The 23,510-nt window shown below is 48.4% G+C and overlaps 1 long non-coding RNA gene across 1 annotated transcript in view; it reads left to right on the top strand.

The window, feature by feature from the left end:
* The window catches only part of LOC146869291 (uncharacterized), a 56,201-nt gene that overhangs the window by 14,130 nt on the left and 18,561 nt on the right, over nucleotides 1-23,510 (top strand). Inside the window, exon 3 of the long non-coding RNA XR_014981391.1 lies at nucleotides 22,891-22,960. This is a non-coding gene — a long non-coding RNA (uncharacterized LOC146869291). The remainder of the gene's footprint in view (nucleotides 1-22,890; nucleotides 22,961-23,510) is intronic.

Raw genomic sequence — 23,510 nt, 5'->3', positions numbered from 1 at the left:
CTACTTGCCAGTCTCTAAACCTTCACTTTGCCGCATTTCAGACACCTCTATGGTAGGCCCCAGGGCAGGGTGCATTGTTGGTTATAGGTAGGTCATGCCCTGATGTGTGTGGCATGACCTAATAGTGAATTACAGCCCTTTTCGTTTTTCACTATTGAAGGGCTACCTGCCTCCAATAGGCCAGACTGGGCAGACTGATTATTAACTCCATTATAATCTATCTGACTCAGGGAGCATGGTAGCAAGTCGAGTTTAGTATCCCTGAACTCAGAATTTAATAACACACCCTTTAGGATGGGTGGTTTTTAAATTCTATGTTTGAAAATAGAACTTTTAGAAAGTGGCTATTTTCTTGTCCAACTATCTACCGGTCTCTGCTGGTTTGGTGTGTGTGTCAGGGGCTGGGTGGCTCCCGAGGTCTGAATGAGTCAGTGGGGGGTGAATGGGGCGTTTACACGTAGAGTGAGGGAAGAGTAGCCTGCCCTGCCTGACACAATACTGGCTCCACCTCCTGCTGGGCGACTGATAGCCCTGCTCCTGCCAGTGACAATACTGGCTCCGCCTCCTGCTGGGCGGCTGAGGACTCTGCCCTGCTCAGTGAATAGGCCAGGTGCCTCTGCCTGGCAACACCCACAACAAACCTGAGATGGTGGGAATCTCCCTGCTTGGACAAAGGGAACAAAGGAGAAATGGGGTATAAAAGAAGGACCCCTGAACCAAGAACTCAGATCACTTCTGACAAGGAAACCTGTACCAAGGACAAGAAGCCTGCTGATCTAAGGACTTGCCTCCCCCTTTCTGCCAGAGTGCTGTTTTGCTGTGGAGGAACCTGAAAGCTGCTTCTTTATTTTTGCCAAGGAACAAGGAGAGAGGAACTTGGTGTGTACTCTCTGAACACTTGCTAGGAAATCTCCAAGGGCTGGAAGAGTGCCAGTCTCCTGTTGAAGTCACAGGGCCAAAGGACTTCACCATCTGTTGAATTGCTGGAAAGTGTTGTTTCCAGTACACAAGGGAGAATCTGCAGCCTCGACGCCGCCGACGCCGCCGAATCCAGCTCGACACCGTGAGTAACGGCTCCAGTGTCCCGAGCCTTCGACGCCGGCCGCCGGGCCCGAACGACGCCAGCAGCAATGCCAGTGAGCAGTGGGTATCGGCCCCGGCTCCAAGTGACCCCGTCTCGACGCCTGTATCGACGCCAGTGAGGAGTGAGTATCGGCTCCACCTCCAAGCGACCCCGTCCCGACGCCGCTGCTGATCGCATCGACTCGACGCCCTTCTCGACGCCGTGAGAGCTGCTCCGGCCCGACATCCCTCGACGCCGCTGCAGATCGACCCGACTCCGAGGCACGATCGACGCCGACCTCGACGCCGACATCTCGACGCCGTGGATCATCGATTTCTTCATTTCTCAAGGTACTGTACTTGTGGGGTCTGTTGCAACTCCAGGCTCGACGTAGCGCTCCTCGCGGTCGACGCCGAACCGTGGGAATCCTGTAGACTCGACGTCGTGTGACTCCCGTGGGAGTTACATTGTTGCCAACGAACTGTGTTTCAGAAGAATACGTAACTTTGTTGCTAAAGAACTATTTGCCAAGAAGAAACCTTACTTGAACTATTATCTTTCCTTCCAAAGAGTATTTATTAAGACTGTGGTATATTTTTGTCGTTATTTGGTCTTGTGCTAAACCTTATATAAAAATCCTATTTTTATAATAACTTCTGTGTCGTGTCCATCTGTAGTGTATTCACTTTATTACTGTATGTGGTCATAAATGCTTAACACACTGCCTCTAAGATAAGCCTGTCTGCTCTGCCAAGCTACCAAGGGGGTAGCAGGGGTTATCTGAGTGTGTAATCCCCTTGCCCTGACTAGAGTTGGTTGGTCCCTATTTGTCAGAAGTGTATACCTCTGCCAACTAGAGACCGCCGGTTCTAACATTGGTGGTCAGCGGTGGGATTGAACTTTGCATTTATGACTCATGTGCAGTGATTAGTGTACGCTACATAGTGAAAGCAGACCATAACGCAGCCACATTCTGTTTTGGTAGGATTGCCTATTTTTGTTCTCCGCTTTCCTGGATCTGATTTTTTTAAACACTGCCAGTTTTGACCATGGAGAATGCCGGAGCCACTACACCTGTAGAGATTGCTGTGGGGGAATTTGATAAGGAGAAGATAGATTCCTACACGCTAAAAGATCTAAAAGGATTTTGCAAGCAGTTTAAAGTTCCTACCACAGGTGTCTCAAAGAAAGAGGGCTTCCTCAAAGCGCTGAAGGCCTGGTTAGAGGCCAGAAATCCCTCCGATCCGGTGGTGGTACCGGAAGAGGAAGAAGAAGAGGAAGAGGAAGACCCCACAGGTGGGCCAGTGTCATCTCCAGGCAGTAGTGCGTCCTCTAGGAGCCTTTCCCCCGAATAATTAGAAGACAGGGAGAGGGAGAGGGCGCACAAGTTAGAAATGGCAAAACTTAAATTAGGAGGGCAGTTGGAATTAGAAAAAGCAAAGAGCCTGAGAGAAGCTGAAATGGAGAGCAAAAGATTAGATTTTGAGAGAGAGAAGTTAGCATTTGAACGTGAGAAGATGTTGAGGGAGATGGAACTTAAAGAAAAGAGTTTAGAGTTGAATCCCTCTGGTGGCAGCACTCCATCTGTGCCTGCAGAAAGTAGGTTTTATTTTCCTAAGGATGTGATCAAAGATTACAGTAAGAATGAAGATATTAGCCAATGGTTTAAAGCGTATGAGTTAGCATTGTTGGCCCACCGGGTCCCTGAGAAGGATTGGGGAACGGGGTTGTGGAGCCGCTTTACAAATGAAGGGAGAGATACCTTGTTGAGCCTTCCTGCTGAGGATAGGATGTCTTATACTCATATGAAAGATGCTTTAATGCTGAGATATGGCTTAACCCCAGAAAAGTACAGACAAACCTTTAGAGAATGTAAGAAGTTGCCTGGTACTACGTGGGTTGAATATGTGTCTTTTTTCTGCAGAACCATGGATGGTTGGATAAAGGGTAGCAAGGTCGATAGTTATGATGCTCTTTATGATTTGTTTGCTTGGGAGCACTTGTCTAATAACTGTTTTCCAGAGCTACGCCAGCACCTTGTTGATAGCAAGATATCTAACCCTAGAAAACTTGCTGAGGAGGCGGACCGCTGGGTCAGTACCAGGGTCCACAAGGGTCCAGTGGGAGACTCAGCCAAAGGTGGGCAGGGTCCCCAGCAGAAGAGTGGGGGGGACAGGGGTAAACAGAGGGAGTTTCAGAAAGGGCCCCAAAGTAGTCCCCAAGGGAACCAAGGGAAGGGTTCCCAGCCTCCCCCTGTAAAGAAGCCAGAGGCCCGACAGGTAAACCTGTTCACAGGGGCCCCATGACCTGCTATGCCTGTAAGCAGGTGGGACACCGTTATTATGATCCCCAGTGTCCCATGAAGGATTCGAATGCACCGCCGCGTGCACCCCCTCGTCAGGTAGCGAGTGTAGCCCTGGGAGGGGATGAGATGGGTGCCCCCGATGGGTGGGGTCCCGCAGAAATGTCCCTGGTCTCTTTAGGAGACGTGGAAATGGTCCCTCCAACCCCTCTGCCTAGTAACACTAAGAAATATAGGCAGTGGGTGACCATTAATGGCCATAGGGTGGAAGCTCTCAGAGACACCGGAGCGAGTGTGACAGCTGTCATGTGTCACTTGGTGTCCAGAGAGCAGGTGGTCCCTCATGCATTCTACCCCGTTGTAGCTGCTGACAACTCACAGAGTAAGTGTGAGGTAGCTCAAGTTCCTTTTGAGTGGGGGGGGGGGTCTCAGGTACTCTTCAGGTTGCTGTGAGGCCCGCCATGCCTGTTGATTGTCTCCTGGGCAATGATTTGGAGGACTCCCCTTGGGCTAAGGTGGAGAGAAAAGCGCATCTGGAAATGTTGGGTCTGCCTGAGTGGGTGTGTGCGACCACCCGGTCCATGTCAGTTAGTAAGGGTGTTGATGGGGCCCTGGAGCCTGAAAGTATGGCCCAGGTCCCAACCGTGAAGAGAAGAGGCAGGGGGCGCGGGAGACCGTCCCCTATCGTTCCCGCGGTCCAGGAGGGAGCGGACCCTGAGGGGGATGCCCTGGAACCGACAGGAGAACAAGTGGCCGAACTGGGAGACCTGCCCGAGCTGACCCATTGGCAGCAGGATGGTGGTCCCTCCAGGGAGGAATTTTGTGCTGAACAGAAAGTGTGCCCTTCTCTGGTGGGTATGAGGCAGCAGGCCTCAGCCCAAACGACAGGTGATCAGTCAGGATCACATTGGATCTACTGGGAGAACGACCTCCTGTATGGCGAGCCTAAGGCTGCTGAGCCTGGGTCAGCCCGTGTGCTGGTGGTACCCCAGCGCTTCAGAGCCTTCCTACTGGGGTTGGCTCATGACGTTCCGTTAGCTGGACATCTGGGGCAGGACAAGACCTATGACAGGCTTGTCACCCATTTTTATTTGCCCCAGATGAGAAGGGATTCAGATATCCATTGTAGGACCTGTCAACAAGCAGAAGGCTCCCCTCCAACCTTTTCCCGTCGTCAGTACCCCCTTTGAGCGAGTGGGAATTGACATTGTGGGGCCACTGGACCCCAAGACAGCCATGGGCAACAGGTTTATCCTGGTCTTGGTGGACCATGCCACCCGGTACCCGGAAGCCATCCCTCTCCGCACAGTGACGGCCCCCGTGGTGGGACGGGCACTGATGGGTGTTTTCTCCCGCATGGGGTTCCCCAGAGAGGTGGTGTCAGACCGGGGCACCAACTTCATTTCGAATTATATGAAGTCTCTGTGGAAGGAGTGTGGGGTAACCTACAAGTTTACCACTCCTTACCACCCTCAAGGTAATGGGCTGGTTGAGAGATTCAACCGGACCCTAAAAGGCATGATCATGGGTCTTGAAGAACCAATGAGGCGTAAATGGGACGTCCTCTTGCCATGCCTGCTGTTTGCTTACCGTGAGGTGCCACAGAAGTCTCTAGGGTTCAGCCCATTTGAGCTTTTGTATGGTCACCCGGTAAGAGGACCTTTGAGTCTGGTTAAAGAAGGCTGGGAGCAATCTCCCAGGAAACCTCCCCAGGATGTATATAGTTACATGCTGGCCTTTAGGAACCAGACTCGGCGCTTCAGAGATCTTGCTCAGGCAAATCTGGAGGCCAGCCAGGAAGAGATGAAGCGGTGGTACGATCAGAATGCCACTCTGGTTGAGCTTCAACCTGGTCAGAAAGTTTGGGTCATGGCCCCTGTGGAACCTTGTGCGCTCAAGGACAGGTGGACTGGACCATTTGAGGTTGTGGAGAAAAAGAGCGATGTCACCTACTTGGTGGACTTGAAGTCTCCCAGGAACCCCTTAAGGGTCCTGCATGTCAACCGGTTAAAGCCCCACTTAGAAAGGTCCGAAGTGGGCATGCTCCTTGCCACAGATGCTGGGATGGAGGAGGAGAGTGAGCCTCTTCCTGACCTCCTGTGTGCAAAAGAAAAAGATGGGTCAGTTGATGGTGTTGTCCTCTCTGACACACTGACCCCTGAGCAGCAGCAAGATTGTCGCCATCTGTTGGTACAATTCCCTGATCTGTTCTCCTTAATCCCTGGTGTCACTCAGTGGTGTGTCCATGATGTGGACACTGGGGACAGCACTCCTGTGAGGCACAAGGCCTACAGGGTGACTGAAAAGGTCAGAGCATATATCAAGGAGGAGGTCTCCAAGATGTTTGCCTTAGGGGTGGTTGAGTCCTCTAGCAGTCCTTGGGCCAGCCCAGTGGTCTTGGTCCCAAAGGCTGCAGCGCCTGGTGCTTCACCAGAACTTCGGTTCTGTGTGGATTACCGAGGACTCAATTCGGTCACCAAGACTGACGCGCACCCCATCCCCAGAGCTGATGAGCTCATCGATCGGTTGGGGGCTGCCCGGTACCTTAGTACGTTTGATCTAACGTCTGGGTATTGGCAGATCGCCTTGACTGATGGGGCAAAAGAGAGGTCTGCATTCTCCACACCAGATGGGCACTACCAGTTCCGTGTGATGCCCTTTGGGATGAAGAATGCCCCTGCCACATTCCAGAGGTTGGTTAACCAGGTATTGGCCGGGCTGGAAGATTTCAGCGCCGCCTACCTGGACGATATAGCAGTGTTCAGCGCCAGCTGGGAGGAACACTTGCGCCACCTCCAGGAAGTGTTGTTGGCCCTGCGCAGAGCAGGCCTCACAATCAAGGCTAGTAAGTGCCAGATTGGGCAGGGTTCAGTGGTGTACTTGGGGCACCAAGTAGGGAGCGGCAAGGTGGCCCCCCTGCAACCCAAGATAGATACCATCCTGGCTTGGGAACCGCCCAAAACCCAGACTCAGGTGAGAGCCTTCTTGGGTCTCACGGGTTACTACAGGAGGTTTGTCAAGGGGTATGGCAACATTGTGCACCCCTTGACCTCGCTGACTTCCAGGAAGCAGCCGAGACTTGTGATCTGGACTGACGCCTGTCAGAACGCCTTTGACACCCTGAAAACTGCAATGTGTACAGCACCGGTCCTCCAGGCACCCGACTTTTCGAAAGAATTCATTGTTCAGACAGACGCTTCAGAGCATGGTGTGGGGGCTGTTCTAGCACAGATGAATGAGGAGGGCCGAGACTTACCTGTAGCCTTCATCAGCCGGAGGTTACTTCCCAGGGAACAAAGGTGGAGTGCGATAGAGCGTGAGGCATTTGCTGTGGTCTGGGCGCTGAAGAAGCTAAGACCCTACCTGTTTGGGACTCACTTCCGGGTTCAGACAGACCACAGGCCCCTCAGATGGTTAATGCAGATGAGGGGTGAGAACCCAAAGCTGTTGAGGTGGTCCATTTCCCTACAGGGGATGGACTTCACGGTGGAACACCGCCATGGTACAGATCACGCCAATGCTGATGGTCTGTCCAGATTTTTCCGCCTTAGTGATGAGGACTCCCTGGGTGAAGGGTAGTTCTCCCCACATTTCAGCTGGAGGGGACACGTGTTAGACCTGGCATCATTGGCATGAGTCTCTCCTCCATTTTTTTCTGTTTGCCTCCTCTGTGTACGATGTTTTTGCTGGATTATTGCTTTGGGCACTGTGCCACTGCTGATCAGTGCCACAGTGCAAGTGCTCCCTATGTTAAATTATTACATTGATTGATGTTACCATGATTGGTTTGGTTGACTTACTGTTCAGACCCTAGTCTAGTGCGCTGCGTGTGCCAAGGGCGTGTAAGTTAACTGCTGCTGGTGGGCTTGCAGCACTAGTTGTGCCACCCACAGGAGCAGCGTGTAAAATGTGTCTCAGGCCTGCCACCGCAGCGCCTGCGTGCAGTCCCTGACTGCCATGTCGACTTGGCAAGGAAACCTACTTGCCAGTCTCTAAACCTTCACTTTGCCGCATTTCAGACACCTCTATGGTAGGCCCTAGGGCAGGGTGCATTGTTGGTAAAAGGTAGGTCATGCCCTGATGTGTGTGGCATGACCTAATAGTGAATTCACTATTGAAGGGCTACCTGCCTCCAATAGGCCAGACTGGGCAGACTGATTATTAACTCCATTATAATCTATCTGACTCAGGGAGCATGGTAGCAAGTCGAGTTTAGTATCCCTGAACTCAGAATTTAATAACACACCCTTTAGGATGGGTGGTTTTTAAATTCTATGTTTGAAAATAGCACTTTTAGAAAGTGGCTATTTTCTTGTCCAACTATCTACCGGTCTCTGCTGGTTTGGTGTGTGTGTCAGGGGCTGGTTGGCTCCCGAGGTCTGAATGAGTCAGTGGGGGGTGAATGGGGCGTTTACACGTAGAGTGAGGGAAGAGTAGCCTGCCCTGCCTGACACAATACTGGCTCCACCTCCTGCTGGGCGACTGATAGCCCTGCTCCTGCCAGTGACAATACTGGCTCCGCCTCCTGCTGGGCGGCTGAGGACTCTGCCCTGCTCAGTGAATAGGCCAGGTGCCTCTGCCTGGCAACACCCACAACAAACCTGAGATGGTGGGAATCTCCCTGCTTGGACAAAGGGAACAAAGGAGAAATGGGGTATAAAAGAAGGACCCCTGAACCAAGAACTCAGATCACTTCTGACAAGGAAACCTGTACCAAGGACAAGAAGCCTGCTGATCTAAGGACTTGCCTCCCCTTTCTGCCAGAGTGCTGTTTTGCTGTGGAGGAACCTGAAAGCTGCTTCTTTATTTTTGCCAAGGAACAAGGAGAGAGGAACTTGGTGTGTACTCTCTGAACACTTGCTAGGAAATCTCCAAGGGCTGGAAGAGTGCCAGTCTCCTGTTGAAGTCACAGGGCCAAAGGACTTCACCATCTGTTGAATTGCTGGAAAGTGTTGTTTCCAGTACACAAGGGAGAATCTGCAGCCTCGACGCCGCCGACGCCGCCGAATCCAGCTCGACACCGTGAGTAACGGCTCCAGTGTCCCGAGCCTTCGACGCCGGCCGCCGGGCCCGAACGACGCCAGCAGCAACGCCAGTGAGCAGTGGGTATCGGCCCCGGCTCCAAGTGACCCCGTCTCGACGCCGGTATCGACGCCAGTGAGGAGTGAGTATCGGCTCCACCTCCAAGCGACCCCGTCCCGACGCCGCTGCTGATCGCATCGACTCGACGCCCTTCTCGACGCCGTGAGCGCTGCTCCGGCCTGACATCCCTCGACGCCGCTGCAGATCGACCCGACTCCGAGGCACGATCGACGCCGACCTCGACGCCGACATCTCGACGCCGTGGATCATCGATTTCTTCATTTCTCAAGGTACTGTACTTGTGGGGTCTGTTGCAACTCCAGGCTCGACGTAGCGCTCCTCGCGGTCGACGCCGAACCTTGGGAATCCTGTAGACTCGACGTCGTGTGACTCCCGTGGGAGTTACATTGTTGCCAACGAACTGTGTTTCAGAAGAATACGTAACTTTGTTGCTAAAGAACTATTTGCCAAGAAGAAACCTTACTTGAACTATTATCTTTCCTTCCAAAGAGTATTTATTAAGACTGTGGTATATTTTTGTCGTTATTTGGTCTTGTGCTAAACCTTATATAAAAATCCTATTTTTATAATAACTTCTGTGTCGTGTCCATCTGTAGTGTATTCACCTTATTACTGTATGTGGTCATAAATGCTTAACACACTGCCTCTGAGATAAGCCTGTCTGCTCTGCCAAGCTACCAAGGGGGTAGCAGGGGTTATCTGAGTGTGTAATCCCCTTGCCCTGACTAGAGTTGGTTGGTCCCTATTTGTCAGAAGTGTATACCTCTGCCAACTAGAGACCGCCGGTTCTAACAGCCGCTCAGAGCACTGTGCCACTGCCAACCAGTGCCACAGTGCAAGTGCTCCCTGTGTGAAATTGTATATGTTGGTTGGATTCCATGATTGGCTTATTTGGTTTACTGTCAGCCCCTAGTACCGTGCACCAGGAGTGCCAGGGCTTGTAAATACAAATGCTGCTGGTGGGCTTGCAGCAGTGGTTGTGCCACCCAAAAAAGCGGTCTAGTAAAATGTGTCTAAGGTCTGCCATTACAGAGTCTGCGTGCAGTCTGGTACTGTCATGCTGACTGGGCAAGTGCACACACTTGTCAGTCCCTAAACCTTCCCTTAACTTCATATTAGTCACCCCTATGGAAGGCCCAAGGGCAGGGTGCATTGTAAGCATAAGGTAGGACATGCCCTGATGTGTGTGGCATGTCCTAATAGTGAATTACACCCATTTTCTTTTTTCACTATTGTAAGGCTACCTGTTCTCATAGGCCAGAATGGGCTGTTAGAATTGTTACATCCTATGATCCTAACAGGCCCAGGGAACATGGTAGAACGTCGAGTTTAGTATGCCTGAACTCAGAATAATAAAATACATCTTTTAGAAAAGTTTATTTTAATGTTCTGGGTTTGCGAATGCCACTTTTAGAAAGTTTGCATTTGCTGGCCTAACCATTTCAGCCCGCCTCTGCTCTGATGTGTATCTGCTGTCTGGTTTCTGTGAGTGACAGGGCTTGGGAATTCCAGGAGACAGGCTGGGGCAGCCAGGTGGTGAATAGGAAGATTACATCCAGATGGGTGGGAGGAGTACACCTGCACTCTGAATAGGGATGTGCTCTGCCACCACAATGCAGGCTCCACCTCCTGTGGAGCGTCTGATGTCTCTGCCCTGCACACTGAAAGAAGAAGCAAAGTCCAGTAAACAAAGTGCTCCAGAACTGGGTTGAACTGGGCAAAGGCCCCCTGGCATGAAAGAACAAAAGAATTGTGGTATAAGTATAGGAGCCCTGCTCCTAAGAAATCAGATCCTGTCCTGCCAAGAAGAAACCTCTGTCCGACGAGGAGGAACTGGGAAAACTGTAGCAGTACTGTCCCTGACCTAGGGGATTGGCCTGCAGTGGTTGCCTTGCTACTGAAGAGGAGGAAAAGACTACCAAGACTTTGCTTTCAAACTTGCTTTAAAAGATCTCCAAGGGCTTGTGTGTGAGCTTGCCCCCTGAACGAAGTCCCAGGACCAGTGGACTTCATCGCCGTGAGAAGAGCTCAGGAAAACTGCCATTTTCCCCGTAAGCGACGAAGCCAAAACGAAGTGTGCGTCTCGTCCCTCGACGCGTACACTGAAAAGCCTGTGCCCAGCTGTCCGGCCCGAACAACGTGACTACAGGCCCCTACGAGCCGTAGCTCGCACCGTGAAGGAAGGACTTTGCACCGCACTTTGCTTTTCATCCTACGAACCGTACTACTCCCCGTACGCTCCTTTCCCCTGCTGGGGAAGGGCTGCGGTGTGTAGAGTAGCTGCGTACATCTCGCAGACTCGGAGCGTACTGTGGCTTCGCACCGCACCTACGGTAAAGGTGCCCCTCTCAGGGTACGGCGCGTACATCGCATGGAAGAAGCATCCGCACCGTACAACGCACTGTCCACTCAAGCAACGTGACTAAGGGCCCCCTACGGGCCATAGCTCGCACCGCGAAAGGAGGACATCGCAGCGTACTTCGTTTGTTGTTTTACCGCACCGTCCGTGACGAACTCTCCAAGACAAAGGTACTGTGTACGTCTCACACCGCAGGGTGTACGCTCTGTACCGGAGCGCTCGCAGAGCATGTAAGACTCGTTCTGAAGCTTCTTTCATCACCGTACGAACCGTACGAAGCAGAACGCACCGCATAGAACCTTAAAAATCACGCTGATCAAGAAATCTTTTATTTGCTAACAGTATTGTGGACCTGCTTATCGTTATTTGGTCTTGTGCTAAGCCTTATATAAATATATAGGGGCAGATTTATGTTTCCTGGCGCATCCCTGCAGATCAGCAGGGATGCGCCAGGAAAGATGCGTCACGCAAGTTTACCCTTGCGCCACCACAGATGCGCCGCATTTACAATGCAGCGCATCGTGGCGCAAGGATAAACAGATGCGTGACGCATCTGATGGCGTAACGGCGGCGCATTGCTGGAGTCGCGTCGCAAGCACGACGCAACTCCAGCAATGTTTAGGGGCTGCCCATACCTAACATGCTGCGTCATGCCTTACGCCTGCTTCAAGCAGGCGCAAGGTTTTGACGCAGCAGCGTCGGAAAAGTGACTGAGTGAAATCTTGTAGATTTCACTGCGTCACTTTCAGAGGCTTTTTCCGATGGAACGCCCACCATGCATACAATAAACCTGACGCAGGTTTAATGTAGCGCAGGGCTTTACAATGTGACGCATCTCCCTAGATGCGTCACGTTGTAAATAAGGCGCAGCATGGCGCATGGTTTACGCCGCCGCTGCGTCACAAAAGTGACGCAACGGCGGCGTAAAAGTGGCGCAAGTCTAATATAAATCTGCCCCATACAATTTTTCTATAATCCCAGTGTGGAGTCTCTTTGTGGTGGGTCGCTTGGTTACTGTATGAATTCACAAATGCTTAACCTATGACGCTCTGCGATAACGCCTTGTCTGCTCGCGCCAAGCTACCTAGAGAGTGAGCAGGGGTTATTTTAAGAGGGTAATCCCCTCATCCTGATTAGAGGAGAGGATCCCTGCTTGTCACAAGTACCTACCTCTGTCAACCAGAGATCCCCAATTCTAACAATAACCATTCTCTGCAAATTAGTATCCAAAATGTGCTGTCATACTGTGTCTTTTGGTGATGGTCAGGCATCCCATAATATCCATTGGATTTATGTACGCGACCCAGACACTCCTTCAGCCATTCAGTGGCTGTTGGCTCAGCTCTTCTTGCCATAACTGGAAACAGGATGCAAGGGATGGACAGGAAGTTCATCATGTTGGTTAAGGTGTTCTGCTGTAGCCAGGCTTTTGTCCAGTCCTTTGCTCATTCCTTACTTTTCTTAAGTCATAGGTTGCCATTGTGGAATAGAATAAAATTTCTTTACCTATAAAACGAATAGTACTGACTAGACAATCCATTTATTTTGTTGTGTTTACGTGCACTGTACCTGAGTTTCGACCCTACATCACTGCACCGTAGTTTCTACCGTAGATCGTTATCTATCTTAATCCAGAGAAGGTAAACAGAAAATCTTCTTTCAGATCCTTTCAAGGGGCTGTGAATTCAGGATCGGGCACCCAACTTCCGGCTTACAGTAGTTGTTGCATGAAGGGATGGAAGAACAGAGTGGGGCACAGCGGTACACGCAGAAAGAGCATACACACTTTCTGACTACCACTATCTCTAGGGAGCACTCTACAACCTTAGGCCTGCATACATATAAGTCGACCCCCATACTTTGATTTGCCAGCCCTCATGTATAGACACACTCCTCATACACATACCTCTCACCCCCAAGAGGAATGAGGAAATGGGGAGCCCATTCATGCTTAACAGTCTGAATAATACAAGAAATAAGTGGGCAAGAAATATGATTGTGAACAGGACGGGGAATATGAGGTGCATGCAGGGAAGGCAAGAGATGATGAAGGCAGATTATGGTTGATCGATGTTAAAGGAGAAGGAGAAGCGAAAGTCAGTAGTAGCAGAGAACAAAGTAGGATCTTAAGCTACAGAGTGGAAGAATTGCAGCAATAATGAGAAGTGACAAAGCCAGGGGGAGGAAATCAGGTAGCACCTCTTGGCAGATGTGTAAGGGGAAATTTTGCTTGGTATCATGGGCAGACCAGCTGTCCTCATTTGCTTAATCCGTACCAGGTTATCCATCCTCACTGGATAAATAAAATTTTGGTTGCCCCCAGGAATACCTCACTTGCTGTTTCAGTTTTTGCCAGTCTCATCCTAAACTCTTTGTTGTCTTTTCAACTCCCTCTTTAAGGCCATGCGGCCATTAATCCTATATGCTTGACAGCGGCAGTACCTCTCTGTTCACACTTCCATTCTGCTCTATACTGGATTGGTTACTGTCCTCCAACTTAGTTACGAGACATGATCCTCAGTTGGTGATATTAACCCCTTAACCACGGCGCAACTTCTCCCGCGGTGCGGTAGAATTAAAGAGCCGGCGGGGCTGCGACGGCCAACGGACGTGCGCAGCACCAGGGAGGAAGTGCTTGCGTCGGCCATTGGCCAACGCAAGCACCGAACGGGTTAAGCTTTTCCATCCCACACCCAGGTTCTGGAAGAACACCCCATATCCATCAGGAGCACCCCAGCACTGCTCCAACTTAGGAAAGAATTGTTGCTTCCTATTTAATGTAAGCAGCAGCACAGGGCCAATCCCCCCTCTCATTAATTTGTTTATTAAGGTTTTCAAAGGTGGGAGGGATGCCCTGAAAAATTTGCAGGAAAAAATCTGAACCTTATGCATCTGCAGGTCATCTGTGCTGGGGACGGGCGTCAGAGTTTTATTTCATATATGTCCGTTGTGTGGCATTAGATATGAACTCCTTAGTCGCTGCAGTTGTGCACAGGTAGCACGACTGATTTCCCCCAAACTACACTGCCACATGTGCAGGCCCAGTTTGATTTCTTAGCCCTTCCATCACCCTTACGCCGCCCCGTATTATTGGCGCAGTCTCCCTCATCGCCAGTACAAATCATCTTCTTTCCTTTAATTGTGCCTAAGGATACATGAACTTGGTACTTGATGTTTCAGAAGATAAATGCCAGCAGCAACCCTGGAATTAACAGTTCACATGAACATTTTAAACAACTTTCTTAAAATGGCTGCAACTTTGGAGCTCAAATTAAACATACGGGGCAGATTTACGTTCCCTGGCGCATCCCTGCAAATCAGCAGGGATGCGCCAGGGAAGATGCGTCACGCAAGTTTGCCCTTGCGCCACCGCAGATGCGCCGCATTTACAATGCAGTGCATCGTGGCGCAAGGACAAGCAGATGGGTGACGCATCTGCCGGCGTAAGGTTGGCGCAGTGCTGAAGTTGTGTCACAAGCACAAGGCAACTCCAGCACTGTTCCAACCTGGCCTATCCCTAACATGGTGCGTCACGCCTTACGCCTGCTTGAAGCAGGCGTAAGGATTTGACGCACCAGCGTCAGAAAAGTGACTGCATGAAATCTTGTAGATTTCACTGCGTCACTTTTCCGAGGCTTTTTCCTATGGAACGCCCACCCTGCATACATTAAACCCGACGCAGGTTTAATGTAACGCACGGCTTTACAACGTGACGCATCTCCCTAGATGCGTCACGTTGTAAATCTGTCGCAGCATGGCGCTAGCTTTGCGCCGCCACTGCGTCACAAAAGTGACGCAACGGTGGTGCAAAAGTGGCGCACAGGGCTTGTAAATCTGCCCCTTGCTCTCTACTAGACTTGAGGAATCACGCCCACCACATCAGAGTGTGATGCTTTATTTTGTTGAGTCCCAAAAATATAAGTTAAAAAAGCATTGGCAAAGCCCATAGGTTGCACAAGTTCTATTGACATTGCAATTTTTCAACCCTGTTGTCCAGCAGCATGGCTGAAGGTAATATTAAAAAAGGGCACTATGATGACGCCATCAATGCAGACTGCTTCAAAGCACTTTTATTTTTTTACTTTCAACCTTGCTGGCAACATGGCAAAAAAAAACATTCATTAAGCCTAATAGTTCTACTATTTTGAATTGTCAATGTTTTTAAACAATGTTAACTTTAAGTTATATTGCACAGCAGCTCACCGCTCCACAATATGAAAGAAAAAAAAAAAAGAACAAAGTCAATAGAATTTGCAGAGGCGAAACCTATTGGGTTTGCCAATGCTTGTTGGATTTGAGGTCTGTGTGAGGGGTTCTGGAACCAGGAGACACGAAGACTTGCTTGGTTCAGCTAATTTGTCCGCGTGAAATAAACACAGCACGATTCTGCCGAGGCTTTAGGAGAAAACGTGGATTTATGCTACGAAATTGCTTGTTTCGCAGCCTGATGCTAATTTGAGCACAATTTTTAATGGCCAGAGGGCAACATATGCCCAAGGATGTGGTACCTTTTAATTGAGTACGAGCGCCCCGGTAATTAACGACTACTTTTGCTTAGGGTTTGCCTGGATCTAGTCATTACACATGATGATGTCTGCATCACCCACATACATTTCAGTGGGTCAAACCTGCCGAAATTTAATGGGGGGAAAAGGCCTGGTAAATCCTGAACATGCAGATCTTGATCGGGAAAACACCGCCATCGGCTTGTGCTCCATTTGTGAGTCTAATAGTGTAACAAAGGGGCCTCAGATTTAAAAATCGGTGTGATCCATACTGCGTCCCTCAATGGTGACTCGCATTTAAGCTCGAAGCTTTGCTCGCCGAGCGGTGCAATGCAACAGCTCTGATCCTTAGAATTCTTCTGATCCATGTCATCCAAAGAAGGTAGGAAGCGTAAGCACCATGAATAAAAGCAGCAACTTTGCAGCGCGTGAGCCTTTGTCGCTTCTGACACAGATTCAGAGCTCGCTTTGCACGCAACATTGAGCCGAATTCTCATATTGCGGCAGCGGGGGGATGTCTCAGGTGTATCACCATTCAAAGATAATGGGCGCTTCCTGCTTGCAAAGTGATAGGTGTGAGAGAAGACTGGAGCTCTATTACAGGTAACCCAAAACCTCTTCCAGAGCTCATCGGCAAATGCCAATTCAGGACAGCGGAGAATGGCGGAGGTGGACAGGTTCTGTACAATGCGGTGATGGTAGCAGGCCCTCCTTGCTCATTCAACCACAGACATGTACAATGCGGTGATGGTAGCAGGGCCTCCTTGCCCATTCAACCACAGACATGTACAATGCGGTGATGGCAGCAGGCCCTCCTTGCTCATCCAACCACAGACATGTACAATGCGGTGATGGTAGCAGGCCCTCCTTGCTCATTCAACCACAGACATGTACAATGCGGTGATGGTAGCCGGCCCTCCTTGCCCATTCAACCACAGACATGTACAATGCGGTGATGGTAGCAGGCCCTCCTTGCTCATCCAACCACAGACATGTACAATGCGGTGATGGTAGCAGGCCCTCCTTGCTCATTCAACCACAGACATGTACAATGCGGTGATGGTAGCCGGCCCTCCTTGCCCATTCAACCACAGACATGTACAATGCGGTGATGGTAGCAGGCCCTCCTTGCTCATTCAACCACAGACACCTGTGTGATTTCTGCAATGGTCTCTCTGCACAGAGCAGGAAGGGACACTACGCATTGTGAGTGGACTAGTGTCAGGTGGCCTGGGTAAAGGGATATTCCTCTTTAAAACTGCAGGTGTTACATTGAGGAGGGCGGAAACTGTCAACAAGCATTAGCACAGCCAATGCGCCTGGCTTGCATTTTGATTTCTGACTAAATTATTTTTAAAAAGCCTGCTACAGTGCAAAAGAAAAACAGAACAATGTTGCTTTTTTAGACTGTACAGGGTCAACCAACATTGTTAGCCGAAATCTCAATATAATAAATACATCGGCCGCTCCTTCTAAGCGCTGCATTGCAGAGCAGAAGCTCTCCTGTCCTAATGTATGTCCATCTCGCACAATCTCACCAAAGCTGTTAACATACATTCGTATCTCATCACTGGGCCAGCTCCTCAGTAATACATATATCACCCTAACAGTAAATAATTACCATGGTAAACTTAACATAGAAATGTGACTGTCATGTCAAAAGTAGAAGAAACAGATGCTTTTGGCATCTTACTCTTGTGAAGAATTCCTGCATACATGCTTGAGGTTTTTCGGATTCAGATACCTAAGCATAAAATATTTAATGCATATCAGCATCTGTGCTGATGTAGAAAGGCACATTTAATATTATTGAAACTGGGGACCACTCCATGAATCTACCACCTCTACAAGAAGATGCTGCATGCACCATTCACCTCCTCTAAGCTCTGCTCCTAACAACCCCTGGTTTGTGTTCTACTTATTACCCACATTGACCCAGGGCTCTATCATGCACCATTCACCTCTATATGAGAGGCCCCAAGCAGTTATAATGTCTACTGAAGGCTACTCACTTGCTCCTCCACTTTTATGGGAACTAGACTATGAATGCTCCACTGCACCGGGCTTCCTCGGTGTACGCGTGGCTATCCCTTGCATCCATCACCTCTACTGGTGGCTGCTCCGTTTATCTTCCATATTTACTAAAGACTTGTTTGTGAATTCAGCGCATTGACTTGAGCTCCTCTGTGACTCTTCACATCTACTGGAGGCGCTTTACACACTGCTCAGATTTATCGGGGTCCGCTTACTGCTGTCACAATATATACTAAGACTGCTACATGCCACCATCACACGCAGAGCGAAGTGCTCGATGTGTCTGGGACTTCTAATGGTTCCACGCGTACAGCACATCAACAGAGAGATGCATCCTCCACATATACTGTTGGCTGTTTAATGCACCTACCTTCGCTAACAGTAGAAGCACTGTGTATCTTCCATGTCTACGTTGAATGTTTTCCCCACAATCCGTACCTCAACTGGAGCCTGGGCCATGCATCTTCCTTATTTACTGTGGGTTTTTCAGTGAACTCACTATAATGGGAGCTGTTCCCTGCATTCACCACATCTACTGGGGGCTGATCCCTGCATCTGTCCTATCTACTGGGGGCTGATCCCTGCATCTGTCATATCTACTGGAGGCTGATCCCTGCATCTGTGCTATCTACTGGGGATGCTCCATCCATTCCGTACACATCTACTATGGACTTCATGTTTTTAATCTTCTCTTCCTCCAATCTACGCTACCCTTCAATGTAATCATGAAGACAGGAGGGTCACCGGATCTGTAGATTTCGACAATAATATAATATGGTCCAACAACTCCTAAGGGACCAATATCACTTCATTAATGCTTATCTCTAAAACTCTGCTCACAATACCTCCGCAATTCATGTGCCAACCCCCAGGAAAGAATAACACATTCCTGGGGAAATAGATTGACTTAATTATAACCCAAATGCTAATCTCTGAGATCAGCATCATTCTCTGTGACCTGAGTTTGAACAGGGAAATGCAAACAACACAGCTTTCTATGTTTCTTCAAGACATCGATTGCTCGCTGCAAAGCGTCTATAATCAATATCATTATTGCCAAAGATCTCCTTCTATCAATAAATGACCCTATCTCGGGCGATCGGTCCCACGGTGTTATATTTCATATCTGTACCCTAATATAGGTCCAAGGAATATCGTACACTTTCCCTACATGAGCTCCCGTTATTTCACATGAACGAGCCTTATAAGGACATAACTCCAAATAAGGACAGAATGCCTTATAGGGACATCACACCTTATAAGGACTGTAGCCTTCCATGGACTAAACCTTTCACCTAGTTCCATGCCGAGGGTGGGTTTTTCCCAATCGATATTGCTAAGACGTCATCCTTAGTGCACATGAATAATTGATGAGTACACTCTCCAGGGGGTACACTTCACCTCTCCCATCGACACACAAGGATAAATCCCCAACGTCATCCTCATACTGAACAAGGGGTAACACACGTACATAGACTGTAGAAATTCAGCACCTCTTGCTATCAGAAGGCAGGAGGGAACCAAGACTTCAAGACCGACACACTGACCAGAGACGCTGCAGCTTCGGCATGCCATCGCTCCAGCTGACAGTGGTCTGACGATCCCTTGCGGGGAGTCCAGCTCAAGTCCGGGACGAAGTCCCACACTCTCACTATTCAGGTATGGGGGTTCGACGCAATGCTAGCGGGAGTCTTGGCTCTTAGGCTTAGGCTCTGTAGCACCTACTCACATGCTAGGTACACTTAGGTACTTCTAGTTAGGCATCTTAGGAGTACGCACTTTATTTTTATAAATGCATTTCATAATCATGTATATGTTTGTGACTATAACAAAATGGTAGAACAATACTATTCCTTTTTATTCACTGTACTGCTGGTTCTATAGCTCTGCTACTGTGTACAGTTGTAACAGCGCACTCATTTTACATGAGAAGAACTACGGTACAATAAATTCGTATTGTAAAAACGCTCGACTGTTTCTTCTCTGTATCTCTCTGAGAGCAAAACAAGCTAGCACGAGTGACTGGGTGAAAAGTAGTATATTGTTTCCACGAGTCTGAGGTTATTGTGTTCTGAGGTTGCCAAACACTAATCTCTCTGATAGCAGGAGATTCTAGTGGCACTGTGAGCTAGCTAATGCAAACCATAGGCTAACATATGCGTCGGGGGTGCACGGAGTCAATCTGCCACCAGACCCACAGTATATGTTATCCGTAAACAGCGTAGGTCCTGCATGACAGGGTACTATTAGGACTACACTACAATGGTTATTAGCTTCCTTTTGCCTTTGCATTCACCGACTGCAAATCTCTGTCAATGAAAAAAGGAAACTTTATAGGTTGCCTTTTGAAAAGCAAGAAGACTGAAGCCTTTAACCCCTTGGTTTCTTGATAGATGACCATGAAGAAAGAAAATCCCTCAGGGGACCAGAGGACACTTGTAAGCAATCCCCTTCTCTTGAGACTCTGAATCATGGTAGCACTGCCATACAGACTACACAAACCATTTTGAGGTCTAAGTTCTCACATATCAAATAACATAACATGTGTATTTATAAAGCGCACGTTCACCCATAGGTCTCTTGGCGCTGAATAACAGATGTTTATTGTTACCCAACTCAATGGTACTCATTTTATTGACCTCAGATGGATGAAAGGCTGAGTGGACCTGCCGGGATTTGAACCTGTGACCATAAGGTCAAACACAGGCACCTGCAGGGGAATGATTAGTCCACTGAGCTACCAAACCCTCTCTTTTGGACATTGCTAAATGACACCCACATTGTCATCTACAACTCAATGACCAGCCTAAATGGAGTCCCCAATTCCAGACGTAAATAATTTGTAAAATTCTTTACTGAAAAAAAATCACAACCTCCAAATTGTCGCTTCTTTCAATCCCTGATCCCCTAGATGATGAGAATCTAATCACGAAACCCCAGACATCCTCCTCTCATTTTACAGTTTACTTGGAGCCTCAGCTGCTCAAATTCATTTCCAATGTTAAACACTCAAGTCACTTCACCAACATGGCGCTCAATAACATTTGTAAAGAAGTCACTTCACCAACATGGCGCTCAATAACATATGTATAGAAGTCACTTCACCAACATGGCGCTCAAAAACATCTGTATACAAGTCACTTCACCAACATGCCGCTCAATAACATCTGTATAGAAGTCACTTCACCAACATGGCGCTCAATCACATTTGTATAGAAGTCACTTCACCAACATGGCGCTCAATCACATTTGTATAGAAGTCACTTCACCAACATGGCGCTCAATCACATTTGTATAGAAGTCACTTCACCAACATGGCGCTCAATAACATTTGTATAGAAGCGGCCAAACACTTGATAACAAAATGGACCAATTTTCTGAGCTTATGCAAAGTGTATTTCTTAACTGTTTAAAAACTAGTCAAGCCTCACCTGTTTGGAAAAAACCCCAGCGAACCCCAGTGACCGCAATAACTTTGGAGCAGCATAAGGTCTAACTTTCCTGGAAAGGTGATTACAAGCTGTGCTGCTTCCTACATTTCTCAAAACATACAAATAAACAATCTCTTGGCCAATTTTCAATCTGTTTCAGACAGGATTGAGACGCTGATGCTGCTCTTCTACAAGTTGTCGATGATCTGCTTCCTGGACTTAAGTCTTTCCTACATAAATGTGCTCCTTGACATCTGCGATACAGCCAACCATATCCCCTGATCAATAACCTTTAGAATCGAATGGACATTGATGGTGTGGTACTGGAGTGGTTCTCCTCATCCCTGCCCATCAGCAACACTTTATCCTGCAAAGGCAAGTTGAAAATAGAAGTCCTTGCAGGCTCCACCCTGTCACCAACTCGCGACTCGTCACTCGCGCCGCGCAAAGTCGAGTAGCGCTGAGAGGGCATCCACAGAACCCTTAGTAAATCGAGCCCAGGAGTCTTTCTGTTTCCCTTATGCCTCCCACACATCCCTGTGCTTAATATTGTGCTCAGACTTAATTGGTCGAACAGAGAAAAATCTACATCCACACTGGTTGACTAGTTGACCGCTCTAATATGAACCACTACTAACAAATGTGAGATGTTGATTCCAGTGAACATATTGGCTATGTCATTGCAAAATGTGTTTAGGGCGATATTCCCCAAACCGTGGTTCGTGACCTGGGCGATTTTTGGTGGGTTGCAAAAGTCAAAGCAATAAATAAATATGCCTTTAAATTCTGTATTTATCTTGTCACGTTTGCTGTGCCTCAAAGACAGAGGACACATGTCAGGCTATGTCTACTGCTGGTTATTTTATTTAACATGGGTGTTTACCAGTGGCGGTTGGTGACACACAAAAATGGTAGGGCACTATACGAGCAGTATTTTTGTTTATAGCACGCTGTGCAAACTTGACCCACAGGTATTGCAGAGCTTAACGTGAGCACCAGTTACATTACAGTATTTACATAAAAAAAATTATAAAGAAAAATTACTCGTTTATCTGCCCTTAAATGCCTGCAGCACGTCCTCAATGTTTCACAGTCCCTGGCTCTGAGCACGAGGTCCCACAGCCAACAACTGTAATCAATCTAGATGCTGCTCTCATGCTGTTAATAACCTTAAGGAGCATGAATGAAGCGTCCGGATTGGCTGGAGAAAGCTGGCTCAGTTCTCCTAAAGGCACTGGAGGCCTGGGACTGCTCTCCACCCAGGTGTCTAAGACACCTCCTGCTGGGGAGGTTTGAATTGCGCAAGTCAGGCTGGCTGGCGCAATTTAGCCGGCCAACCAAAATGCACTTCAAACTGAAATGGAAACTTCTCGCTGCTGCCAATCAGGAACAATAGCTCACTGGCCCCACCCCACCTTCACACATGGTTCGGCTGGCAGGAAAAAAATAAAGTGGAAATAAAATTATTTTATTACCGTTTTATTTTTCACGCTTTCTGCGCAGCAGTGTGGGGGGTACCCTCCTCTGGCCTTAGGGAGGAAACCCCGCTATTGTGTTGCTCACAAACTCATTTCACTTTGCAGTCAGAGAAAGAAAAGTAAAGTGAACCTTTTTTCCCAACACATAACTAAATGTAAATAAAACTCGGTGGTAAACTATACACATTCAGCAGTTCAGAAAGCAACATTGAAGCACATTTTTTGCAAGTCAGAGTGTAATGGAATCAAAGATTTTAATAGGATCAGAAAAAATCAGAACACTTTACTTGGTGATGCACAAATAATAAGTATTCACTGAACCCCGATTTCCACACTTATCATTTGTGTGCAATATAGTTTGATCAGTAACACTATGTGTGCAAATTTAGTGACCATTTCGATACAAACTGTGCTGTCTGTAAAGACAATGTGCTCCCACACAATGCTTTAATTACATTACAAAATCGCCCGCCTCATGTCCATTGAAGCTAGATGGGCTGCGAAAGTGTGGTAATAAAAGTTGATCGTGGTTCTAAAAAGTTTAGGAAGCACTGGTTTAGGGCAAGCGGTTCTTGGTACATGTATTTACAAAATTTCTATTCATGTGTTTTGCAGACGGCGAAAAATGAACTGAATACTACCAAACAGACAAAAAGATCTGAAGAACACATCCTGCCACAGTCAGGTGCGTATGAGCAGTGGCGGCTGATGGCCTTATAAAGAGGTGGGTACGTACAAGTGAAATATATGTAAAACGAACAGTAAATGCTTTATAAATAGAACTAGTGTGATTACCTCTGCAATATGAATTCCATTTTGAAGCCTAGCATAGCTGCAAAATGGAATTCGTACTGCAGAGGTGATCATCCACATACTATTAACAAGCATTGGCATAGCCAATAGGTCTCGCTTTTGGGACCTTCTAAGTATTTAGTTATGCAGCACAATATCCTTGGTGCAACCACATCAACTGTTGCGTGGCTAAACACTTATAAGGTCCCAAAGGCAAGACCTATTGGCTATGCCAATGCTTGGCGTGGTTGTGTGTGTGGTTGTGTGTGGTTGTGTGTGTGTGGTTGTGTGTGTGTGGTTGTGTGTGTGTGTGTGTGGTTGCGTGTGTGTGTGGTTGTGTGTGTGGGTGTGGTTGTGAGTGTGTGTGTGGTTGTGTGTGTGGTTGTGTGTGTGGTTGGGTGTGTGGGTGTGTGGTTGGGTGTGTGGTTGTGTGTGTGTGTGGT

This window comes from Triturus cristatus, chromosome 1_1, assembly GCF_964204655.1.
Source record: "Triturus cristatus chromosome 1_1, aTriCri1.1, whole genome shotgun sequence".
Lineage (NCBI taxonomy): Eukaryota > Metazoa > Chordata > Amphibia > Caudata > Salamandridae > Triturus > Triturus cristatus.
The sequence above is the reverse complement of the archived record's forward strand: the minus strand, read 5'-3'. Positions and strand labels throughout refer to the sequence as shown.